This window comes from Aquarana catesbeiana, linkage group LG01 (assembly GCF_042186555.1).
Source record: "Aquarana catesbeiana isolate 2022-GZ linkage group LG01, ASM4218655v1, whole genome shotgun sequence".
Classification (NCBI taxonomy): Eukaryota; Metazoa; Chordata; class Amphibia; order Anura; family Ranidae; genus Aquarana; species Aquarana catesbeiana.
Window position 1 is genome coordinate 638996829 of NC_133324.1, and position 7108 is coordinate 639003936.

Sequence of the window (7108 nt, forward strand, 5' to 3'; positions counted from 1 at the left end):
ATATAACTTCAGTTCCACAGAGATGAAAGTCGGACTCCAAAGTTTCACTGAAAGTCGCATGACTTTGGAATCATGCTAGTGTGAACCGAGTCTTAACCATTTTTTTCACACAAATAGAGCTTTCTTTTGGTGGTATTTAATAATCACAGTTTTTTATTTGTTACTAAAGAAACAAAAAAAGGCTGAAAAAAAAAAGTTCATTGTTTGTTATACAATTTTGCAAACAGGTCATTTTTCTCCTTCACTGATGTGCACTGATGAGGCTGCACTGCTGGGCATTGATATGTGGCACTGATGGCCACAGATGAAGTGGCACTGGTGGGCACTGTTGAGGTGGCACTGGTGGGCACTGATGAGGTGGCACTGGGGGGGCACTGATGAGGAGGCACTGATGAGGATGCACTGATAGGTGGCACTGATAGGTGGAACTGATCGGCACTGATAGGTGGCACTGATGGGTACTGATACACACTAGTAGGTGGCACTGATAGGTGACACTGATGATTAGGCACTGATGGGCACTGATTGGCAGCACTGATAGACACATAGGTGGCAATGGTGGACACTGATGGGCAGTGATAGGTGGCGTTGATAGACACTGATAGGTGGCACTGATGGGAAGTGATAGGTGGCACTGATAGGTGGCACTGGTTGGCACTGATTAGCAGCACTGTTGGGTAAAGATCAGGATTGATGTCCCTGTAACAGAAGCCAGTTACTGGCTTTCTTCTTTTCTCACGTGGTAAAGGGCCGCTGTGATTGGCCCTTAGCTCTGTTCTGTGATAAGCCGAGTCCAAAGTACGTGACGATCACAGATCGCGATGGCCATGGGAAGTGGTTAAAGTGGTTGTAAGCCCTGGAAGAAAAAAACAAAATAAAAAATACCTGTAAGACAGGCATATTGAGCTAGTATGCATCATATACTAGCTCATTATGAAATACTTACCTTAGAACAAAGCCCTCCAGCAGCGCGCACACATCGCTGTGATTGCTGACATCTTCCTTGGTGTTCCCCGTTTACAACACAGGCTCTGAAGGTTTGGCGCGATAAGCTGGACCTTCAGAGTGCATGCGCTGATGATGTCATCAGCTGCATGCACTCTGAATATACAGGTAAGCCTTATTATTGGTTTACCTGTAGGTACAAGTAAGAAATAAGACTTTACTTCCACTTTAAAGAGGGAATCCAAGAAGTAAGTAAGGCCTTGTTCACACAAAAAACAACAAAAAAAACTGCGCTATATCATAGATATGAAAAATGCATGAGAATCAATCAATGCAGAAATAAATATAAGATAGCATCAAATTGCATCAAATCATAGATGTGCAAAATAATAAAAAGTAAAAAGTCCATGAACTTATAAATCTGGAAAGTCTTCTATAGAGATGGGAAGAGTCTCCCTGATAGCTCTCTATAAAAGCTAGTGTGGAAAGGTAGGAAATACAAACACCCCTCACAGTGATCCTCCACCACCTAAAATATGCGCTTACCAGATTGCAAGCACAACAGGCACGTATGTAAACCCAGCTCCGGGTGTGCGGCTAGCACTGAAGCAATCCTCTAAGCAGCGTAATGGATGATAACAAACAGGCACGCAGTGGACTGTATCCGGGTGTCCCACTAGCAGTATGGCATCGCTCTGTACAGCGTGGCTCCTGTATCTGTCTTGATATCAGCTTCATGTAACCTCCCGGGCAGCAGCACGCAGACTGAGAGAGTGAATGGCAGCACTATGAGTCAATAAGCAGCGAGCGGCGCTGATGACTAAACAGTATGTTGCTGCTCTTTTTATTTATTTTATATTCCCATCTCTATAGAAGAATTTCCAGATTTCTAAGTTCATGGACTTTTTTACTTTTTTATTATTTTGCACATCTATGATTTGATGCAATTTAATGCTATCTTATATTTATTTCTGCATTGATTGATTCTCATGCATTTTTCATATCTATGGTATAGTGCTTTTTTTTTTTTTTTTGTATGTTGTGAACATTTCACAGTGGAACTGCTGCTTGTTGATAGGTTTTTTAGGATAGCGCGGTGATTTTTTGTTTTTCTTCCTTGTTCACACAAGCATACAATTTTATAAGAGCAGTGTGTACAGCAAGCTTTTTTGAGGGCTTTTTAAAACCATATTCAGCTCCAGTTTGGAAAGGTTAAGCAGAGCTCTTAATGGGAGTGCCGGTTGTCTGTTTAATCAAGCTGCTAGGAGGCTTCAGTAGGCTTCAGAACTACTTCAACCTTATTGAAAGCCTCCTGATTGAGATGGGAAAATGTTTTTGTACAGCACAGCCATTGTGAAAGGGTTAAATAAAGAAGGAAAGACTGACTGTGTTAACAAATAGGTAAAACACAAAGATACTTAAAGAAGAACTCCAGCTTTTCCTCTCCAAAACAACAGATGCATTGTGCATGTAAGTGAATCACAACCCCAGTGTCAGGAAAGGTTTCATCTGCTATTGGCACTGTTGCTATCTAGATCTATGGGCCACAGTTCCAGTGTCCACTAGCGGGGTGTCTCCCTGCAGTCTGGAGCCAACTTCATCTCCTGCAATTGGTCTTCACCTGAGACTGATTGCAGGAGGTGTACTTATATCTGGAAGATGCTTGCACACATTGCCTTGGTATTGTTTCCTTATGCCCTGACCTGTGTTCCTGTATCCTGAACCCTGTTACTGTCCCTGAACCCTGTATCCGTTCCTGGACCCCTGTCTCCTGTTACCCTCTCCCTGTCCTATCTTGTTCCCAGCCCTATCTGCTTGATCTCCCATGTATGACCCTGGCTTGTTTACAATTAGGATTGTATCTTACACCTGTATAAACGTTTGGTTTGGATAGTTATTGTTGTGTGTCACTGTGGTTGGTTGCTGGTTTCTTTTATTGTTTACCATATTAGAGGTGCATTTACCTTTGTTTATTACTTATCCTTTAATAAATCATTTATACTTTACATTGCATTTGGTTCACTCTATCGCAGTCCACACATTTCTGGTCCCACTGATACCTGACACCCAGTGTCAGATTGTGTGTAACTTACCTCCTTTAGCTGTATACAACAGGTTTCTGTGTTTGTGATGTTACTTCACCTCCTGGCTGAATTTTAAAGTTCTCTGACTTCCTGTTTCCTTCCTTTTCTAGTCCTGATACTACATGTCCCATGATCCTTTGAGCCTTTGTAATTTCAGGGCGGGCTATGGGATGTCACCTGTAACAGCTGTGGGAGTTGATGTGGGTGGGTCTAAGGGTTACTGTGGGCATTTCTGTGCCTTCATGCGGGTGGTGATTGGGGGAGGAATGGAATTGTGTTATGCCCGCCTACACTTCATTCCTCTGTGCAGTGAATAAGGAAAAATCAGGAAGTGGAGCTTTAGTCAGAAAATGTAAGTGATTCTAAAGGCAAATATTTTATTTTATAAATATAACAAACATGTTATACTTACTTGCTCTGCTAGATTGCTTTGCAGAGAACAGCCCCAACCTTCCTCTTCCTTCACTGCCACTTGCTAAGAGGGCAGTCATGCATGCTTGCTCATGCAACCCGCACAGAAAATGCATGGCAACACCCACCAAACAAGAGTCGCTCTCACGGTGCCAATTAGGCTGGATTTGCATCTGCGTGTTTCTGAATGCATGGCGACCTGCACATAAAACACACGCCTTTTCTGTGCATTTCTAAAATGTGCGGCAATTCACATCACACTTTCATTTCATCATGGTTTATGTTACCATTTGTTTGCATCTACCTGTTTCCGAACGCACTGCAACCTGCAATAAGAACTGAACGCATGTGTTCTGAAAATGCACAGCAATATATGTCACACTTGCGTTACTATTTAAGCTGCATTCTTATTTATGCGTTTCCGAATGCAATCAGCACAGAAAACACTGACTTTGTCCTGCGTTTCAAAAACACATAGCAGAGCATGTGTGACAACCTGCACAAAAAGGCACACTTTGCCTCCCATTTTGAAAATGTACGGCAACGCGCATCACACTTGTGTTACCATTCGTTTGCATCTGTACATTTACAAATCAACTCACAAGAAAACACACATTTTGGTGAGCGTTTCGAAAATGTTTGGCAATATGCAGCTCACGTGCATCACCATTCGTTTGCATTTGTGTGCATGGCAACCTGCAATAAAAAATGCAGGCTTTGTCATGTGTTTCAAAAATGGGCTGCAGTGTGTGTCACACCAGTGTTAACATTCAGACTGTGTTCTCATTTACACGTTTCGAAACATGCAGCAAACAGCAAAGTGCTGACAGTGCTGAAAGCTGAAAATTGGCCTGGGCAGGAAGGTTGTGAAAGTGTTCAGCATTGAAGCAATAGGTGTTTTGTCCCTCAACAGTGGGTGATGGTTGCCACCATCCCCAATTTATTAAATTTAAAATTGTTATAGACCTCTTATGGGATTTTGTTGGCAACCAAACACAGAAAATTGCTCTTTTTCACCCGGCAGGCCAAAATGGTGGATATCCAGACAGAGAGGGCTTACCAGAAGCAGCCCACTATCTTCCATAACAAGAAACAAGTGCTTCTTGGGGAGACCGGCAAAGAGAAGCTCCCACGATAATACAGAAATGTTGGTTTGGGATTCAAGACCCCCAGAGAGGCAATCGAAAGCACATACATTGACAAGAAATGCCCATTCACTGGGAATGTGTCTATTTATGGTCACATTCTTTCAGGTGTAGTCACAAAGATGAAGATGCAGCACACCATTGTTATCCACCGGGACTACTTGCACTACATCCGCAAGTAAAACTATTTTGAAAAATGCCACAAGAACATGTCTGTGCATCTGTCGCCCTGCTTCAAGGATGTTCAGATTGGGGATATTGTCACCGTTTGAGAGTGTCAACCTCTCAGCAAAACTGTCCGATTCAACGTCCTGAAAGTAACAAAAGCTGCTGGAATCAAGAAACAATTCCAGAAGTTTGTTTGTTTTTTTTTTTTTTTTTTTATAAATATATTTATTCAGTTTTCATATAAAAGTACAAGATTTGTTGATGCAGGAGAAGCCTGGTAGGAAAGGTAATAAAGTAATAATCATAATATGACATAGTAAGCAGGATAAAACTGTGTGGTTTGGAGCCTACAAACATTAACGAGATAACTAATAATACAGTATCTGGTCTAACAAGAGAAACTAACTGGAGGTTCTGCCAAAGTGGAGGTCAAAGGAGTGGAAGCATGTGAACATTCACTCTGAAAATGGGTAGAGAGATTACTACCATTATGAAGAAATATCTGATATTTCACATCAAATAATGTACAACCTAAACGGATAGGTTAGGTGGAATGCCTAGGTTGGGGATATGTGAGGTTAACACATTAGAGGTGACCTGGATCTTAAGTTTGCCCAGTGTATTGGCAAGATCTGCCCGCAGGTACCAGTCTGTGTAGCAGAAGGGAGTCATATGGGAAAAGATTTCTGCTGGAGAGAAAGTGTGTTCCATGAAGGGACGCCATCTTGCAATGAAGCGTTTCAGTTATGTAGAATGTTGGGTGATAGTGTCCAATTTCTAAATGTGAAATAGTGTTAAGAGTGCTTGTTTAACCGAGGCAATTTGAGGTGGGGAAGGGTTGATTCAAGCTTGCATTATTACCCTGCGGGCTGCCAGAGGGCGGATATGGACCCATTGAGGAAGAGAGGCACAGGTAGGCGTTGGTAAGGAAGCTTGCAGGGTGTCGCAGCTGAAAAGGCATATCAGTGGGTCCTTAGGCAGACGTACATGCTGAGATCTATCGATATAGTCCAACACCTGGTCCCAAAAGGTGGAGACTGCTTGACAAGTCCATAATCTGTGGAACAGGGATGGTCTTGGAGTAGAGCACCAAGGGTATGCGGAGATGGTGGAATCATTTTTGCTGTGGCGAAACGGAAGATATGCCAGATAGGCGATTTTAAACTGGGTTTCTCGCCACGTTTTGCATGTTACTAGAGAGTGGATCTTTTGATATCCTTCAAGGAACTTCTTTGGTGTGTCTGGATCATCCAGAATAGAGATCCAGGGTTTGAATGGAACAATGTGGTATTTTGTAGCCTGATGGGTGATGAGGTTGGAGTATATATCTGGTATGCAGTATTGGTCCCGATCTATTAGGGCATCAATGAAAGAGCGTCGACAAGGGTTTTGGTACATGCTGAAGCAGGATCTGAGGTAACTGGTTAGCTGATGATAGTGAAACACCTGCGATGGCGTGAGGGAGTACTGTATAGTTAGTTCCAAGAACGGTCTAAAAGTACCATGACTTTAGAGATGGCTGTTATGCCTGAGGATGACCATTAAGTAAAGGCCTTGTGATCCATAGAAGGGGGGAACATTGGGTTGCCAAGTATGAGATGGTGATTTGAAATGGTGAAGGGTAGGCCCAGGAGTCTCAGTATTTCTCTCTAGGCAATCTCTCTAATGAAGAGGTTGGATCTCAGGGGCTGGGGAACGGAGCGTAGTCTAGAGTGAAAGATGGCCCGGAGAATAAATGGAGACACAAGGGTGCCCTCCAGCATGTAGTTAGAGTAACGAGAGTTTTTGGACAACCAGTCAATACCTTGTCTCAATAGGCAGGAAAGATTATAGAATCTAATATTGGGCAGGCCCGCTCCACCTTCACACTTCTGGAGGAAGAGTTTCTGAAGCACAATGCAAGGTTTTCTGCCACGCCAAATGAACGCAAGCAGTGCAGTGTGTAACTTAGATGTCAGTATATTTCAGTAATAGAGGTAATGGATACAACAATCTAGCGAACAAGACCATTATAAAGAGATGGCATCTCCCAAATAGTGAAAGGGGTAGGTCTGCCCATGCTTCCAACTCCTGAACAATCTTGTCTATCACCGGGGGGTAGTTCAAGCTGTATAGAGAGGAGGGTTTCCTGCCAATGCGAATGCCCAGGTAGGTGATATGATGTTTTGCTACTATGAATGGGGATGAGCCCATCCAAACTCGAGCCAGCTGTGGGTTGAGAGGTAAAATTTTGCTCTTGTCAAAATTAATCAGGAGCCCTGAACAGGCCCTGGAAGTTTGTGAATAGGTATCGGAGGAGTGGAATATCTGCGGAGGGGTTGGTTGAGAATAAGAGGACATCATCAGCAAATAGAG

General features: G+C 43.0%; 1 pseudogene; it reads left to right on the top strand.

Moving 5' to 3' along the window:
* Nucleotides 1–4470: 4470 nt before the first annotated feature.
* LOC141127446 (small ribosomal subunit protein uS17-like) lies at nucleotides 4471–6699 on the top strand (annotated as a pseudogene).
* The last annotated feature ends 409 nt before the right edge of the window (nucleotides 6700–7108 follow it).